Source organism: Tympanuchus pallidicinctus, unplaced genomic scaffold (genome assembly GCF_026119805.1).
Source record: "Tympanuchus pallidicinctus isolate F22 unplaced genomic scaffold, pur_lepc_1.0 scaffold4, whole genome shotgun sequence".
Taxonomy (NCBI): Eukaryota; Metazoa; Chordata; class Aves; order Galliformes; family Phasianidae; genus Tympanuchus; species Tympanuchus pallidicinctus.
Genome location: NW_026294758.1, coordinates 3,548,997 through 3,569,025, shown reverse-complemented (window position 1 = coordinate 3,569,025; position 20,029 = coordinate 3,548,997). Strand labels below are relative to the sequence as shown.

The 20,029-nt window shown below is 38.2% G+C and overlaps 1 protein-coding gene across 3 annotated transcripts in view; it reads right to left on the bottom strand.

The window, feature by feature from the left end:
- Positions 1-14,158: 14,158 nt before the first annotated feature.
- The window catches only part of PRR16 (proline rich 16), a 143,811-nt gene continuing 137,940 nt past the window's right edge, over positions 14,159-20,029 (bottom strand). For all 3 annotated transcript variants that reach the window (XM_052701334.1, XM_052701335.1, XM_052701336.1), the window contains exon 3: positions 14,159-16,097. The gene's annotated coding sequence lies outside the window, so the exon portion shown is untranslated. The remainder of the gene's footprint in view (positions 16,098-20,029) is intronic.

The following is a 20,029-nucleotide window of genomic DNA, read 5'->3' as shown; positions in this document are numbered from 1 at the left end:
ATGTATGACATGCATACTTTGTGAGAAGACCCGTCCTCATCAGCAGCAGTCTGTCCTGTTAATAAGTATGTTTCACAAAATAAGACAACACTTATTGCACTACACACCCCCCAAGTGCTGGCTGAAGCAGCAGTCTGCCTTTTGAGAGCAGAATCAAGGTACTGGGTGGGACATTCCATGCAGTCTCTCTTGTTTTTTTTTTTTTTCAGTAAGACTCACTTTGTACGAAGAAAGAAAAATGAAGCCAAAGTTTCTTCATCATGGACAGAGTCAAAGAAGTCCTGAGTTTTCTTTGCAATAGAGAATGTCCATGTAGTTCTCAATATAAGTAAGTTTTCAGGAGAGTGCCCTGGTTTTCAAGAAAATGTTTGGGTATAGGCAACCAGTCCTTCCATCAGAATGTTGTGAGGCACCTACAGGGCACTCCTTCGGCAAATGCTCATGGTAATGTGAACTGAGCTGATAGGAGAAGGATGTAAATGTAATCACAGAATCACAGAATCACAGAATCACCCGGGTTGGAAGGGACCTCAAGGATCATGTAGTTCCAACCCCCCTGGCTATCAGGGCCACCAAACATACACATTTAGATCAGGTTGCCCAGGGCCCCGTCCAACCTGGCCTTGAAATCAATAAGTGTGCAAGAACTGGATGCTCAAAGCCAAGTCTGCTAAATGGGAAAACAGCAAGATGGTAATAGACTACAGGAACAAAGGAGTCAACCTGAAAAGGAGTATAAGAGAAGCATGAAAGTTTACAACCGAACGGAGAGCTTGGGAAGAACAATCAAGAAAACCACACCTGGTCCTTGCATGGCCTTTGCCACAGCTGAGAAACATCTCTGGGAGGTGGTGGCTGCACGCAGTGCTGCTCCTAGGGACACCGCACTGGTAGGTGAATGTAGATGCATGTGGCACATTCTCTGCAGCTGTGTGGTTAGCAGACAGCAGAAACAGGTAGGTGTGCTTTCACCTGGGGCACCCACAGCTCACACAGAGTTTTTCCCCGTCCATGCATTCTGCTCACCCTCTGGATGAAAGTATCTGTGAATAAAGTATTTTTGTTGGGTTACTCCTCACTGTCCTTGTTTCTGTGGTCTCAGTCTGACACATCAATCTTCCATATAATGTATTATATACTAAGATGTATTTCTCAAACTAAACAAGGGAGGTCTCTTTATCTGGAAGTGGAAGACTACGGTGTTCCAGAAGTGCTGTCTGGATTGTAAGCAGAGCATGGGGACAGCACAGTGCAGTGTTAACTGAAGACACAGCAAATACATTTATGCTTTTTGATACACTGGCTAAACACAGTCCTGTGAGCAGCAAAAATATACAGCCTTGCTTTCTGCTTTGATATGGGAACTTGAGAACAGGTTTCAAGATTGCTGAAAAAATCATCAATTCTGTGCTATATCTGCGACTCCATTTTCCACTGACGTAAATACATTACATGAGAATTTTCAAATAGAACGTATGAAATTGCAGTAGGGTGTGCAGCTCAACAATGTGATCACATCTCTTTACCAGACTTTTATGAACCCTCTATTTACAGAGAGAAATACCCCTCGCTTCATTACCATGCCTTATTCAAGTCATTGATTTTTGGCAGGATGCATTGTGAACAACTGTTTTCAAGGATGAAGCACAGGAAGAGTAAAATGTCCAAAAATCTCTGACACTTTGGGAGCTTATTAACAATTACAACCGCTGCCATCGAGCCAGCCTGATGCACTACTTTCAAAAAAGCAAGGTCAAATATCCCATTATCCCATGAACCAAAGGTTTAGAATTGAATTCCTCTATATGGAAAAAATGACATGAATTGACATTCATTAATGTTTGGAGCATGTTGATGGTGACCCAATAGCAGATGTCAGCACAGTAGGTGGTGGGTGGTGTGTTTCAGCAGTGGCACCAGTGGTCACCTCCACTGGCGCAGATGTTTTAGATCATGGCATGCAGGATCTTATTCATTGCTGGCACACATGCATAAATAATAGTGGTCATGTTCATAGAATCAGAATAAGAGAATAGCTTGGATTGGAAGGGACCTCAAAGGTCAAAGTAGTTCCAACTAGCGCCATAGACAAGGACATTTTTGTTGAAAAGTAGTGTTTTGTAGCTCAGGATATGTTCTATTAGTGTTACTGTGCTCTTTGTATTGGTTGTAATTTCCATGGAAATAAATAGGGGACATTACTTTTGGTGCACGCTGCATATATGCAACCCAAGACAACCCCCCATCACTCAGTGCAGCCCAGGCAAGTCAAGAGGTTGGACACCCACGATCTAAGACTTACACTGTTTATGCATGGTCATCAGGTATCAGAAGATTATGTTTTCCACTAACGAAACAGGTTATTCCTTAATTTGAAAGTGCATACAACTGTGGTGCTTGAAAATACACTCAAAATTCAGTTTCAGTTCAGATGTGGTAGGATTTATGTCAGTGCTGTGTTTAACTGTTATGGGCACAATGCTTGTCCCTTGTGAGGCACTTCCCTTCTGAACTTCTTTCCTCCCTGCTTCTTTTATACTTTTGAGAGCATAAGAATATCCTCTGACTGCCTGGGCAGAATCACTCACTTTGTCTGTGCAGGAGATGAAATTAATTGTAATGATTCGCTTGCAGCAATAAGAGTATCACACATCATATGAGACAGCTACTCCACAGTAGCCTTTTTTAGAAAGATTAGGACATGGAAAGCAGTGACCTTGCAGCAAACTTAAACCAGATGTTTTGTGGAAATTTTTCATTTGTGAAGACACAAATCAATGTTAGTATCAACAACAGATCTAAAAAAAGCAGTACTGGTGCTGTGGGACTCACCTAGCTGCCATTATTTTCCTGTGCCTTTTCAAGGCTAAGACCTTTTGATGGTTTGGGGCTATGAAAGTCTGTGGGGAAAAAAATAGATTTAAGTCCACTTAAGCAAATAAGTCAGCAGTGTCCATACTTAATTTATAGAATTTTGCAGTTCTTGCATGATACCAGCATTTTGCCATTATAGTAAAAGTAAAATGTTCTCAATGTATTCAAAAAATAAATTTTCATTTTTGTTGCATTTGCCAGCTATAACATTTTAGCTGTGCTTTATCACTGCTGCTAATGTCTTTGAGTGGTTTGAGCATGTCATTAGCTTGCTAAGCACATTCCTCCAAAAAGCATCATTATCACTGAAATAACTGTTATGGATTCAGAGGAATAAAAATCTAAGGACTCAGTGCTTCCTGGTTACACTGAGACTCATAGTTCTAACTGATGTTAAGCATGTTCAGTCTTCGGATGATTGCAATTCATACATAAACTTCTCAAAGAAGTGCTTATATTTGGAACTGCAATATGATCAAGTCCCAGCAAAAATCACTGGCTATATTTTCAGGTTGCATACTGCAAGTAGACAAAGAAAAAAGTCTTTGTATAACCTAAAGGAGTATCGTCGCCACGCTTATACTACACAACATTATTGATTCATTAATGCTGCCTGAGGAATGCTCCTGACTGCAGTATGTATCATGTCTAATGCTTGATTCCAGTGCTTGTTGTCATTCAGCAAGATATTAAACAAAATGAATTGCCCATGGCAGTATGATAATGAAGATAAATGTCAAAACTGCTTAATTCAAAACTGAAAAAACCCCAGCATCTAAACATGCAAACTCTGGGCCAGCAATCTTAACGCAGCTCTGATATTATGTTGTCAGAAACTTCCCAACGTTAGAGCTGTGTTTTTCAGCTTTACATCGATATAAATATATGTGTACACAGCGAGATTAATCCTCAGTCTGGGTGCTGGGTCTGGCTGAGGAGGAATTAACATTCCTTAGAACTCATGTAGTACTTCAGACTTTTGAGTAGAAGAGTATCAGAGTGGAGCTATGGCATCAGTGAGTGGTACAGCCACTACTGAGCAGTGCTAGCACAGCATCAAGGCTGTGACTCACTCTGCAGCCATGCATGGACTTGTCTTTTCTCTCAAGCTACATTTTCTCCCCCTATTTTGCCTATGATGGGGGAGAGAAATAGCTTGCTGGGCTAAGTAAGCCCACAACATCAGTAGCATTGTGTTGTGGTGGCCAGCTTAAAAAGGTGAAGAATATAATTTGAAATGGTTGAGCAAATAAAACTTATTTTGGTTTAAGAAGAAAATTAAAGAGCAAATGAATAAATAATACCGAAACAAATAAAAGTGGCAGAAAAAAGTGAGAGAGAAAATCTGGGATCTGATTAATGCCCAGAATATCTGTGGATTAGTAGCTGGTCCAAGTGACCTTTGCACCTGAGAAACAGATAACATCTCAGAGAATGAATTGTTTCTATTTATTTGTATCACAGAATTAAAAGCATTTATTTACCAAAAGCATTAAAAGCATTTATTTACCAAAAATGAATGGTAGTTGGTAAATTCATAACATTTTAACATTTTTTTAAACATTTTAATCCACAATAGGTGAAATTTCAAAACCGGTAATAAAAAATGCTTTCCTCTGGTAAACTGATTGCTTCTGTGAAGATGGAGCAGTACATGAACACACAGCAGGATAACAGCAGATACTGGCTATAGTCTTTTTTTTCTGGTAGGTTCCTCCCTCCATCCATGCAAAAACACATTTTTTATCAAAGTCAAGGACCCAGAGGGTACAAGAACAGAATATATTACCTTTGCCATTCATGCATTTGAAAACTCCCCATGTCTTTTGTGTTTCTGCCTGGAGCCCCAGTTTTTCTTCCCCTAGAGACATCATTAAGTTGTACTTCCTGTTTCAATCAAAATTTAAATATCATTCATGAAGGACTACAACGATGACCATTTTATACTAATGAGACTCTGAGAAGTCTCTGCTGAGATTTTTTTTTTGCACAGAAATGCAATTAAATTACATCTTCTGACTAAATACATACGTCTCTATCTCTGCTTTGTCAATAGGATTCCTCCAAGAAGAAAAAATACAATAGTTTGTAGGATGGGTTGTAGAAAGAAGACTTATTCAATATTAATGCAGACATGTAGAGGTGATAATATTTGTTCAAATGCAATGTGTAATGAGCATGAGAATTTGTGCAGTTTATATGGTCTAATGCTCTCAGTAAATTTTCTTTGTAGCATCTGTGTGGTTTCAGCCAGGAAGTTGGTTGTGGCAAATTATGACAACAGGGCATCTGAGTGCTTTAGTAAGGAAAATGGTAAGGGACTTTTTTGCTGCCTCTTACAGAAGTCTGCTATAAGACAGATTGCCTGTTGCTCTCACTGTTTGTGCTTACCGAATTTCTCCATAAATTACTAAATTATTTCATGTATGACCATTCAATATTAGCTATATCTCATCTTGTCAGCAACCTTCTTGAATCATGAGGTTTTCTGACAGTTTTCATGTCTTGCGTTAAAGCAGGATTCATCTCATTTTAGTTTAGCACTGAATGTCTAATCTAAATCATTCATACTAGTAGAAGAACTACACTTAGCAGAGAACTATAACTCTCACATAGTACATCTCGAGGAATATTTGAGAAACATTTATTGTCAGCCATTTCTGTACTCACATTTCACCAACATCAGAAGATCCTGACAGGAATTAGCCAGGCTTGTTCTTTCTTAATTCAGGACCAACCTTACATCTGACCAAATGAACATTAATTACTCATTTTACTGTTGACTAGAACAAAAGGACAGTGAAGAGGACAGAAGGTCATCTTCTTAATTAAAGTAAATCCTTCCACATTACGCTGGCAACAGAAAGTGGAATTAAAGTGGGAGCAAATTATCGTTGTGCTCAGAGCAGGGCATACATGCTTATTTTCACCCTTCCAGATATCCAGACTAAGTAGAAGTGATAACCAAGTCCCAAGCAATTAATTTTTTCTGTCCTTTGTAATGATTTTGTCCACACAGATAATCATCTACTTTCCTGTGTACATAGGCTTGGCACAAATGAATTGAAGTAAATCCAGACAGCTTGTCTGAAGTGTTCCTTGCTTGTCTTTATGACAGACTACTACGATCTCAGATCTTTCAGCAGATTCATCAGTACTTGATGTTTTCAAATTTCACATTCCTGTAAACTTTTCCACAGAATTTTGGTTATAGCTTATATATATTTTATAAGATCTGACAACCAAATATTTTCTGCTTAATTCACCCTGTGTCACCAGGTAGCTTCTTCAGTAATATTCATGTGTGCCACAATGAATAATGCACAGATCCACGAAATCCTGACAAGAACACTGGAAGAGTAACTTTCACGTTTACTCTTGGGCTTTCACTCACCTCCCTTTACCATGTTGCTTGCTCCCAGTTGATGATTATATTATTATTATTTGAATTTGCAGCCTGAAATTCCGTTTGACAGCTTTCTTCCCGTGCCATCCTGTAGGATGGTCACCTAGATCAGACCTCTGTGAAACATACTTTCCTAAATCTTTCCTGACAGACGACTGTATGCTTAAAGAGCTCTGAGGGTGAAGATTATAAAGCCTCCAGTTCTTTCTGTTCTCATATCCAGCTTGAGCAGGTTCGTGGTACCATTTTACAGTGGTCATGCTCAGTTCCACAGCGATGCTGATTCCATTAGACTGAACTATTTGTCTTCATGGAATGTGTTGCTAATGACTACTGAAGGAAGGTAGGCAGAAAGAAGAGGCAGGGGAGAGGAGAGGTGTGTGTTATGTAATGGAGATCCTTGACTGACCTGGTGTGAAACTAAGTAGGAGTCTGTGAAGATGCTCATGGTCCTTCTGATGCTGTGATAGAGGTCTGTTGCAGACCACCTGGCCAAAATGATGACGGTGCTGGGGCTAGGCATTGTTCATCTGAGGAAATTCAGCATCTGGACATTTCCTATTGCTTAAAAAGTCCCCGGCAGAGTCTGGAGGGCAGTGATGATGATTTTCTAATGTGAAATTTAGAGGAGTCCATCGGGAAATCATTCCACTACATCCGTTCAATGAGAGGTAGAAATGATAGCCAATGTGGTCACAGATGACAGGTTGGAATGCACTGACCACAAGAAGACTGAGACTGAGATTAGGAGGAAAGCTGAGAATGTTAGCTGTAGACTTCAGACACCAGGCTTCAGGACAATTGACTGTGGGTTATTTGGAATGTTGCTGGGGGAAGTTCTTCTCAAAGTGTTCTACCAGGGTGCATGGAAAAGATTTTTAAAGAAAACTTAGTTGGAGGTAAGGATCAAGCAGGAAGAAAGGCCATTTAAATCAGTGGTCACCATAAGTAGGCAGAGAACCAAAAGAAATGCTAGAATATATCCCACAAAAAGTGAGAACAAAGGCAGGAGACAGCTGAGGATGAACATCATAAAGACCAAAAACCATCTAGAACTAAAACTAGGTACGGATATAAAGTGGTAAGAAGTAGAGTTCTCGCAAGTATGCTAGCATCAAAGGGAAAAACACAGAAAGCTGCTGAATAGGAGAGACAGTTGACTCACATAATACAGAAAACATGGATTTTTTTTTAATTTTTTTTTGCATCAGTCTTCACAGGCAAAACTTTTTAACTTCTGCATGTACCAGTCTGGTTTTAAATGGAGATAGAAAAGAAGGCAACAAGTTAGGTAGGTACAATTTAAAGAAGTTGGAACTGTTCCAGGATGGAGAATCATATCATATTCACCCGAAGTTGCTAGAGGAGCTGGATGCAATTATTGCACTGTCACATTTCATCATCTGTAAACATCTCCATAAATCACAACAGGTCCTCAGCAAATAGAAAAGGGTAACCATTACATCTATGTAGAAAAGGAAGAGAGATTAAGGGAACTCTGAACTAGGCAGCCTCATCTTAGACACCAGAAAGATCACAGATTGATGTTTACATTCCAAGCACCTGGAAGACCAAACAGTGACCAGGAGCAGTGTACACAGATTTACCAATGGCAAATCATCATCCACCAGCCTAAACAATTTCCACAGTGACGCAGGGTATCAGTATTGGTTTTACATTTAACATCATTGGATATCTGAATGAAAATACACAATGCAAACAACATACTTCTGGACAACACTTCACTACAAAGATTTAAAATTCAAGTGGGATTTTGGGAAATGTATGCAGCGACCAAGAGAAATGGCATGAATTTTAGCAAGCACAAGGACCAGACTCCGTATGTGAAGGGGAATAGCTGTGGCTGATGCAGACTGTCTGGATCAGCAGGCAGGAAGGTCTGGGCTCTGATACTTGATGGTGAATGCAAGCTAACAGTATCCTCTTTCTTGCCTGCTTCTGGAGGGACTTTGCACAGTGCTCAGCAAAAGTCTGCAGTCATGGTAAGGGATGTGAAGTGGTGGACGAGGAGGGGATGGATGAGATGCGATTGTCAGTCTAGCAAAGTTAAAGCTAAAGGCCGTATTTGAAGTGCAGTTATAAAAATAGCAGAGCTAGGCTCTCTGCAGCAATAGCAGACTGCTACAACATATAGAAGACTACGCTGAGACGCTGACTTTGAATTGTGAGTTGGGTAGATCAAGCTGGATGTATGAAAAATTTCTTCACTGTGTGGGCAGTGCAGTACAGGGCCGTGATTCACGCAGAAGGTGTGGGCACTTCATCCGGGGGAGCTGTGAAGACAAAATTGAGTTTGATCTGCCATTCAGTTGGTGACCTCACCTCCAAAGGGAAACTGAAACTTTCATACTGAAGTCCTTTTCAACTAGCATTTCTATCACCCCTCAGATTCTCTGTGGACATAATTATGTTGACTTGCACGCCCTCGCCTCAGAAAAATGTTTGAAGGGTTGAAGGCACAGTGACATGCAATTTATCTATAATCATTTATTAATTTGCATTCATGTAAGCCTCAGTTTCAAGAAGCTAACATTGAGTTTGACTTTCCCACTGCTGTTCTCCATGTCACAACTTAGTTCTTTCAGTTATGTGCGTCTTACAATGCATTTTCAAACCATTTACGACTGCACCTTTCAAAAACAAATAGAATTTTCACAACTTTTTGTTTCTTATTTTTATAAGGATTTCACTTTTGCCCCTGTACATTTTAACATTGTCTATTTCTTCTCCCCTCTGTACACAAGAAGGAAAAAGTGGAGAAACTTAAAATCTTATTTAGGACAATAATGAAAACTAATGTCCTCTCCACAGTGAGAAAAGTCAATATTATCTAGAATAGGAACAGATTAGTCATGTAGTGGTGTTTCCCTTCACTTCAATTCCATCCTAGTCTAAACATCACCTTGTTCATTTCAAATATACCCACAACCAGGTATGTGGAAACACTTCTAATTCATTTCCCTGATTCTATGATTCAACTTTTATTTTTTCTTTGAAAACTCTGTTTAATCTGACTACAGCAAAGTCAGCACCTTTTCTTTGTTTTTCCAAAGAAATACAAAGAATTTGCTTCTCCATGAAATAAAATTTTTACAAGCTACATTAAAGCTAGCCCATTAGAACAAAACCAAAATGCAATATCTGCTTCTCAAAGAAAGGGACAGAACATATGGTCAGTAGGTAACAAATTTCTAGCTGACGAGTTCTGCTAGTTTTACAATATCAGAGATGACAACTGCAGTTTTAAAAGAAAGAACAAACTAGAGGCTTCCATTAGCAATATGAAAGGAGATAGCCTTACACAGGAGCTAGGAAAAAAAACATTTTTTCTAAAGATAGATGAAAAACAGTTTTAATGCCAACTATATTGTCTTATTTCAAAAGTAGCACAACTGTAACAGTGACACACAGAAGTCTTCAATATTACACTCATTAAATTGTAATAAGTAGAACTGGTTTGCATACTTTCTCATCTACAAATGTTAAGAAAACATCTTTGGAAAAAACTATATATTTATTATTTCACAACCTATTAATTACTAATGGGAAATCTCTCTAAATTGAGTAAAATAATAATAGGCCAATGCAATTCTGTTGGATTACACACCAGTTAAGCTTTACATTCTTTTGTCTTTTGGGAATAATTAAAAAATTAAAGTGCGTGAGTAAAGCTTACACTGTAAGGAACATATTATTTTTCTCAGCTGCTGTTTGCTAGAAATGCTCCTTCATGACACCCTTCATTACTGAGCCAGAAGCAGGATCATTCCATGCATTAGCTCTTGATGACTGCCTTCCCTCTGCTTCGTACAACCTCTCCTGAATCCTGCACACTGAGCACATGCAGTGCAAAGTGCTCAGGGACAGACTTCTACACTTTCACTCCACATTATTTAAACAGTCCCTTCTTTCTCTTGATCCTGCAAACAGCCAGCTTTGCTTGGTGCCCAGAAGCGCGAGACCCCTGATGCCACTGATGACGTTACTGCTTGCTGTCACTCCTCAGACAGAATCTACTTCTGCTAGTTGATTATCACTGTGACTCATCCTTCGAAGCTCTTTGTGTTTGATTACATTTTTTTAATTCAAGGTGAGGATAAAAACTGCACAAGATACTAAAAATTTCAATATCATGGCCAAGCACGTACCTATAGATCGATGCAGTGGTGCTCGCTTCTTTTCCTTGTTGCTTTCCTAATATTTCTCAATTGTTTGCCTGTGTTTTTTGACTTCTTGTTAAGCACAGAACATTTTCATAAAAAAATAATTGCAAAATACAGATTTAAGAGAAACAAATTAAATACATTTTTCATATAGATCACTTTTTATGTGTACCTTCACTGAACATCAGTTGCCATTTTAGTAACCCGACATTTAGACCACTCATACTTACCACATTTAATAACTTAGTATGATCAGCAAATTTATGAAATAACTATTTATTAGACTGCCAGCTTATCCACATGGTCAAAAACATTTTAAAATCATGGATCCCAGTACATGTTCCACGTGATATCATTGGTGGCCTCATTCCACTATGAAAACTCATCCTTTCCTCTCCTATTTCTTATTGTTTTTATCATTTTTTATGATTGCAGGAAATCTCCTCTTAGTCAGCATCATTGTTTTCTCAGGAGTGTTTAGCAAACTTTGGTGTTGCTAAAATCCTTCTCGTTCTTCAAATAATCTATTACTACAGTTTCTGTATTTGCCCAGTGCAGACGTTTTGATCTATATCCTTTCCTCATCTTCCCTCAAATTCACCTTAAAATTGGCACCATTATTTGCATTCTCACATCTCTAAAGCCATCCAATTTTTCCACAATTAATTTCACCACGCTTACCGTTTTAATTATTTCACCTGAGTACTTCCAAAATCTGTGAGTAGATACCACCTACTTATGAAATTTCCTTCATGGTGTTCTGTACCATCTCCTAACAGCTCAAAATGAGTTTCCTCATAGCGAAATATTCCTGTTCAGCAGTTTCCACAAACTCTCCCACTGTGAGAGCAGAAGTAAACGATGAAACAAACAATTTTGCTGCAATAATTTCTTCTAAATGCTTCTGTTTTCCTTGATTCTCTTTTGAGATTACTTACTCTCTGCCAGACTTCCTGCTGCTTGTAACTGAGGAAGAGCATTTCTTGACCTCTGTATTTCTCCAAATTGTTTTTGTTAACAGATCTTTTATGCATCTTGCAATTACTTTGATGTGCCTTGCTGTGGATATTATTTTCATATTTACAGTCCTTTCCATTTTCTTCCTAAGTCCCCAGCACTCTGACGAACATTTTTTGCTTCAGCAGCAAATAGCTGATAGCATGCTGCCTAGACACAGAAGCTCCTTTCTGCCCTTTCTCAATCCTTTCTCACTAAGCAGGATTTATTTCTTCTGCGCCCTCAATTCAGTATTTTAAACTGCCCCATCTGTCCCATCTGCCATGACATAACTGCCTGTGAATCCTTCCAGATTCTTCCTTAGCAGGAATGCCCATTTCGATACAAACTCTGCTTTCTAAAGTTACCCACAAGTACTGGGAGATTTACTGGCTTCTGCAGTCCCATGAAGATACTGAACCTAGATAGAGATTCGGCTAAAATACATTGCACCACATCCACCTCCCTTCTGCTACTTCTTTCACTGGATCCTCAACTATCCAGTCCATAACAAAATCAATAATGCAGTCTGCAGCTAAGGTTTTTTTTTTTTCTTTAGAGTACTCTGTTTGTTACTCTCTGCAGACATTTTTCTATATATGAGTCAATCTTGTCCTTCCAACTTTTCCCTGCAGTTTCTCCCCAATACACATATCATTTCCAACTGCATGCTCCTCTTCATCCATTGCTGTTTTTCCATTCTTAGACTCACTTGTGGTCTTGGTTTAAAAGTCAATCCTTCTCTACACCCTCCTGCATTCCCGAGGTCCCTTTAGTTTCTTTTATAAGGGTGAACCTCATCCTTACACCATTTTTGCCTTTGCAGAAGAAAATATTCCCTCTCAGCCTCTCTGTACATCAGGGACAGTCACTGAAGAGATCCTGGGCTGCTGCACCCATGTTGTCCAACACCTACTGTTAAATAAATCACTGTTAAACTTACAAAAGAACAATGGTAAATCAGTCAACATAAACTGTCATTTTTTCTTTCATCCACTCCATAATTTCAGTCACTTTAAGGAAGAGACTGGAACTCAGTGAACCCTTCTCCCCTCAGTCCTCCTCAATGCTGGTTGGATACTGGATGATATGTGGCAGATATGCTCCTGTACGGTCATCCCAGGCTGCCTCTGGGTCTGCCAGGTGCCTTCTGCCTTCAGCAGGGGCATCTTTCCCTCCTAGGTACCAGAGCTGCCACAGCTGTCCTGAGGCACAGCATCATTGGAGAGCTACAGTGAATATGAGACACATGTCCTCTGTAGTAAAAAATCCGTTCCCTGGTGGTATGCATGCCATGTGACATCTGGGGAGACTGCTTCGATGGGAAGGATACTTCTGTAACATCCCAGCCAGCGCCAGATTTATACAGTCCTTGGTTTCTGCTTTCTACAAAATGGTTATTTTTACATGCATCTCTGTCCTTCTCATTGAGCAATAGGAATTGATGATGGTTCTTGTGTTTAAAATAATTCAGCTGCTGAAAGAATTACATACCTTACTGTCGTTATGAAAGAAGCCCTCAGTGGTAGCTGTTTGCAAAAGCCTTCTGAAATACTAGTAGCATGTTATTTTCCTCTTTTGAACTATTGTCTCAGGAGAGCTTCTGCATAGCATGCAGGCATTGGCTCCAAATATGTCACAATACTGAAGGCTTTGTAATTTAATTTGCAAAGAAATCTGGATCTCCTCAGCACCACTGGTAGCAAAATAAAGACATAATATGTACATGTGCATGTGCAAATGTGCTAAAATTGATTCTCCAGTAGGATGGAGCTGAAAACTACAGCATGAGATTGATGAAGAGCACCATTTGCAGCATCTAACTGTATTTGTTTCTCAAACTGGGTCTACATTCTCTTCAGTATATACTATTTTTGCAATACATAGTGTAAAACTTCTCCTGGGACAAGGCCACTGTTTTTCATATTCGATGCATTTTTCTGAAGAAAGTTTCAGGTGAATTTTGTACAGTGAGATTTTTGGACAGGTGCTGGTCTAGAATTCAGCAGAGCAGAAAAATATTAGCATCACAGTTTTATTGGATTATTTTCAAATATAGATGGGTGCATTCTGTTCAAAAAAAGAAAAAAAAAAAAACCAAAAAAAACAAAAAGCAGCTTTTCCAAATGTTGTTAGACAATAATGGAAGTGCTCAGTTCTGTTCATTAAGCGACTCAGTCTGAAAAACAAGACACCACCACCATTCTTTAACAAATACAAAGGTTGCATTTATCAGCTATACTGGTGGAAATTGACCACTAGATTTCTTTAAGAGAAGGTTTCTTCAAAAACATGAGATGGTCCCAATTTTTGCGAAATGAGACAGGCTACAGTTTCCTCAACTAATTCATTTGATGATTTCAAGACAACCCATAAAAGCAATCTATGGCTTCATAGTCACAAGAAGAGTCCTTCTGAAATGTAAGTAATAAAATGAGCATCTCTTGCAGTAACAGGACTAGGGGCACTTATTCAGGATAGCTGGCATTCATCAGAAGGTAGGGCTGTGCATGCATGCACACAAACACACACACCCATACACTACTTGTCAGAGCAGAGCAATAAATTTAAAAATATCTGCCCATGACAAAGTTAACCCACGAGTGGTGAAATGGCTTGGGTATTCCATTGTTTTTTGTTCTTGAAATGATAGCTTTCTCTCTGTGAGCACTTAACAGGTTCCAAAGAGCAATGGAAATAAAGAAAAAAATAATTCAGCTTTATTAATCAGTTACTGGGTTTCAGGTGAATGTTTTAAGTGAACTAGGAACAACGTGCTTTACTGTGCTCTGAAAATCACACACAGGCTAACAGACTAAGGAAAAATGAAAATATGTACTTTTATTCAAAACAGCTATAGCACTGAAATGTTCAATAACTTCATAGCAAAAGACTACAGCACACGGAAACAATAACTGATAACTGTAAACTGCAGACTGTTCTAAAGAACAACCTCGCATACCGCAACTACTTCAACTGATTAAGTGGTGTGGCCTTGCCAGCGTGCTAAAACAAACGAAGAGACAAACCAAATAAAATCTGACAAAATCAAAAAACATGACAACTAAAAGCAGTTTCTGGACAAGGTGAGACGCTTGATAAAAGCTCTCTCTGTAAGCTGAGAGGCCACACTCACTAGACTACATTTCTTTCATTTTTAAACACCCGAATCTTCACTCGATGAAGCTTACTGATAATAAAAAATCTATCCCATTATATATCTATATTTCTTCACGTGGATATTAAAATAAACTATGTTCTGAAATTAAGAGTTAAAATTCCTCCTTTTGTTTTCCATACATATTTGCCTGTATAAATATACTTCGTCATTTTACAAATTACAATATTTATATTAAAGCTTTCGGTCAGCAAACCATCACAGCTTCACACGAACAAACAATTTCTGTGTTTTGGTTCTGTCTTTAAATCATTTTTGGAGATAATGAAAACCAGCCCAAATGAGTGACTGCTAACAATATAAACAACACATTTATTTAGAAAAATAAACTGAAAATGCTGCTCGTCTGTTAGATTTCTCCATGAAGTATAGACAAATGGCTAGAAAACTTGTATGCCAAATACGTATTACAAATGACTTTGTCTCTTTAACAGTAACTGGAACAACAATGCCAGCATTCAACAGGAACAGATAGGATGTATAATTGAATAGATTAAACTCCTTGCAACAGTATGATAAAAAAAATGGATGCTATTAAAAAAGATTATATCCCCGTTGTAGACACACCTTAACATGTTGATGATTTGTCATATATATACATATATATATATGTATGTATATGTGTGTATTTATTTAAACCTAAGAAAGGACCACAGTCCTTTCAGTGAAGAGATCCCCTTAGTGAAAGAGCACACAAATGTTTTTCTTCAGTTCTAACTTTTATATTCCACCTTTTGGAGCCCCAGCAGAATACAGCTCGTTGTGGTCAAAAAGCTCCTGGGGCTGTCTGCGCAAATGGTGGCACACACCATTACCCTGAATGGAAGTGACAGTGCAAAAACTTGAAGTGCATTGAGATGCAATCTTTAACACCTGAACTTTTTCAAAGTTGGGTGGAGGACAGGAGTCAGCATCCTTTGAAGCAGTTTAATGTCACCAATGCCCTGTTCCTGTATGGCTTTCAATATGTACAAGGAATGACAGAGGTCTTCTTTCTCTGCAGACAATAAATTCCCCTGTTACTGTAAATACATTTATATCCCATTATCGCCTGCGCGCTTCATTTCTTCTTTTGGCTACATATAGAAATATTTTTGGATGCTGCCCACGAAAAGCTCATCAATTGTTACTCTGGTTGCTCAGCACAGAACTCAAATGCCAGAGAGCTGGGGTGAGATTGTTGGTCCTCTATTCTTTGCTCCCACCAAGTGGAATTTAAGGCTGTGGCTTTTGCCAGGACGCTGCTTGCAGCAGTCTGATCTGAAACAGAGGACTCAACGCAAACTTCACCCATGAGTCATTGTGCTCTGACTTGAAGGGCTTTCCCATGCTCCATGGAGGGTTGGGTTCCTGGTTATTTTTCAGATCTGGCCTGCAAGAAGTCACAATGATGAATCTAATATGCAAGAAATTAGATGACGTGCCTCCAGATACAGATATTCCTTGAAGCCTGAAGGAGCTGCAAAAAAGAAGACAAGGACAAAGTTACAAAAGCATGACTTAAAAGTGATAAAGTGATAAACAAAATAGTTTTGAATGATTGTTTGGCTTTCCAAGAGTTCAAAGCACTGTAATATTCTGAAACTTTGCCTCTTACAGTTTATTACTGATACAGACCTTATTTCTCTGCACGGTCAACAGGTTTAACTTCATAACTTTCTTTAGAATTACATTAATTCATAGAACCTGAGAAAAAGATCATTATGGTCTTATGTCCCAGACTACATATGGGTGTTAAACTGATGCATTTTTGATTATTACCTTTGTTAATCTAGCTAACCCAGCAATTCAATTTATCAGCATACGTAAGAGCTTAAAACCAAACCAAAACTACTGAGATTTTAATATACAAGGAGCAAAATATCATGCATTTGAGGAACTTTTAAGACTTCAAATCTAATTTAGGCTATGAATCTGGATTCTATTTTCCATTCTCAAGTTAGATAGAAAGTGAAATTCAGCAGGAGATTATAACCTGATAGACAAATTTCCTAATCACTAGAATACTATTCAGCTTTTTGATTCAGGTCACTCACAATCTCTTTCTGGGAAATGGCTTTAATTTATATAATGCACTAAAATGATCCTTGAGGCACTGAAAGAAAATAATAGTGCGATCTAATGCTCAGGCTGAGTGTATTTACTTACTAGACAAGAAAAAGCAGCACAAAAAAGTGGGGCTATGGGATACTTACCAGCTGATAGGTAAGGCAGGAATTTGGATTATTTTATGAACTCACGTTGTCTGAGGGAAAGAATGAGAAATTCCTCTTCCACCTGTCGTGATTTACAGCTAGGGCTACCCCACTGTGAGGGGAATGAAAATTATTTCCTTACCATTACAAATGGATTTTATAAACCTAGCCTTTCATTCACATCTCCTCTTCTTTCATATCGACTGGACTGCTTCATTTTGATAAGGTGGGAAAAGGTGAGGCAAGACAAGGTGAAGCAAGCCAAGAAAGAAAGGAAAGGAAGTAGAATCTGAAGTTGGCACAAATTGAGGCTTTTCTCCCCAACAATCAAAGCAGTGAGTCAGAAATACTGTCTGGATTGCTGCACCAGCCCAACAATCTAATGGTATAATAAATCTATGAGAAAACTGACCTGGGGTGGCAGAATTTTTTCCTAATCAACCATGCTTTGGCTCACATCATTAATCAAAAAGGTGAATATCTTATGTATTTGCTAGCAGTGTAGTTTTAAACAAAGGACTCTTCATATCATTGGAAACATATCTATCTTCAGCTATCACAATTTCTTTCTTTAATTATATCGTGGTCTAATGATTTGTGTATGTTAAAACATCGTAAAAATCACAAAGATAATGGTATTGTCCTAGAATTCAGGGTAACATGAGACAGGATGGATAATGTACAAAAAAGCATGCATGAAAAAGCAATACTAATAATCAAAAGAAATAAATACTGCAAATATTTCTTGTTCTTTGTCAGGAGACAGTTCTTCCTCGAACTTATTCTGAACACAACACAATGCTGAATAGTTGTAGATGTGTAAAGCAATATATATTTTTTTGCTTCTCTAGGCTGCAGTTCATTACTTACTTGGTAACAAGCCCACAAAGAATGAATATTATAGCAGACATACCTTGATTCCTGTTTTCCAATGATATGACGATATGATGATATGATATGATTCCCCATGATGACTGATTCCCAATTGTACAACTGTCTGACATCCACCTAAATCTCATTGACACTCTACCAAAGAAGAAAAGTTTGTCTTTTGTTTTTTAATGATACCTTTGAACAAATGGCAGTGCTAGGAAAATGTGATGTGTGCCTTTACGCAAAATAAATAAAATACCCAAATTAGAAAATTAAGAATTTGGAAGCTGGGCAATGCCCGCATTAAAAATAGAAAAAGCAGTTCCTCTTCCCACCTCAAATGGATGAATGAAAAATTAATTAATTGTTGCCCATCATCGTGCAGATGAAGAAGTGAGGCGCAGAGAAAGTAGGTCAGTTATTGAAGAAATATATTCTGTTTTTTATTGCTATAGTTTTTAGTAGTTTGACAGGAGCTCTACCTTCAAACACCCACATTTAATTTGTGCTTACAAAATGCCTTCAGCCTCGTTAGTATCTTCATGATGCAAACTTTACTAAACAGCAAAGGCTGAGACAGCCTACAGGAGACTGCTTTCTCATTTGAACCCATTCTCTTCCCTTTCTTTGGCTTGGCAGTCTTGGTCTTGCATCCACAGCTCCAATATTCAGTTCCAAAAACAGGAACTGAAAGAAATTACTGTAATTGTTTTCCTCACTTAGAACCAGATACTCCTTCCTCTCAAGTATACTTTACTTCTATGCCAGCGTTACTCGAATAGTCTCATTTTCCACTGTTTGTCAGTATCCATTGTTTTTCAATTTTCTTGAAAACTGAATGAAAATTAAAAATGAAAACAGATGAAAATTCACTCAAGAATTTATTCAATTTAAATTCATGTTCAAATGAAATCCAAATAACTTATTCAATTTTAACTGAAGAAACAAGTTCAAAGTAGAAAGATAATCAAGCTCAATTTATAGTATTAACAATTAATAAATGTGCTTCGATTGTGTAGTGGCAGGACAGAAATATGCCAAACAAGTGATAGAGAAGATATTTATCAAATTTTAATTGACAGGTGCATTGGTGACTGCCAGTGATGGCAGAAATGTGAATTTCTGTGCTACATCTAGCCTCTTTTATTAAGAAGGAGAGAAAAGATTAGGAATCAGCTTCATGTTCAATCGAGAGAGACAGAGAGACTTAACACTAAGTTATATAAACCTTGCATCATTCTCATCTATACTAATTAAAATCTCCCATATCTGAGCTGATTTTGCACTAACAGCATGAATTGAACACATGCTGTTACCCTGCGTAAGTGTGCTGGCGCTCAGAGCACCAGCCCATCTATCAGCTTCACTCAGGTTTTGACAAGCATGAGAAGAAGCAATCACAGAGCAACAAACCCTCCTCAGCTGCATGTATTTTCTAGATACTGGTAAATAGTAGCAGCATCTGGCTCAGCTTCTCAGTTACACCTGAACGATATGGAAATATTTACGTTCAGATGTGGAATATCTGATCTATTTACGTTCAGCTTTTGTTTCAGGTCGGATGGATTACTGTGCCAATTCCTTCAGAAGAGAAAGAATTATTGGTAGGGAACAGAATGTTTTTGTAGGCCCTTTCTTGGCTGCTCTCAATGTCCAAAACAAATTCCGTGAGCTTCAGAGTATTGTTGTAGGTATAAATTGATGCAGTGGATTTCAGAAAACACACGTTTTCAGTCAGGAGCCAGATAAAGTGTCTGTGTTTTGTGATTACAGGAACTCTGCCAAATGCAAGAGCAATGTTTTTACCAGGTGTTTTACTCCTCCATCAACAACATTTTAACCATACAATCCAATTTTAGATGGTTGTTTTTTGTTTTTTTGTTTTTGCCTGTTTTGTTGCACTCTGGAGACATCATTGACAGTAAAATCTTTAAAACATGAAAAATGCAGAATTTCAACAAATGCACAACACTTGTTTGTAATCCTTCTGATTTATTGTCTTCCCAATAAGCTTCAGAATACTGATTTTTGTGTGGTAGAGTAATCCTCCTGCCATTTCAGCCTCTAAATAATGTATTTGCCAAACAGAAAACTAGAATTCCTAATTGCTGATTGGATTTCTTTTTCTCTCAAAGATTTTAAAAAGATTGTGAATGGCGCGCATGCAAAGTTAAAACCTCTGCAATTATTCATTTTCATTTTTTTCTCCCTTGCATAACATTTTTGTCTATGTTCTGACACCATCTATTAGTTTCTACAGTAGTATCATTCTTACCACCTTGTTAATCTTTTCTTATGCGATGAAGTTATCAAGTCCTGTTGC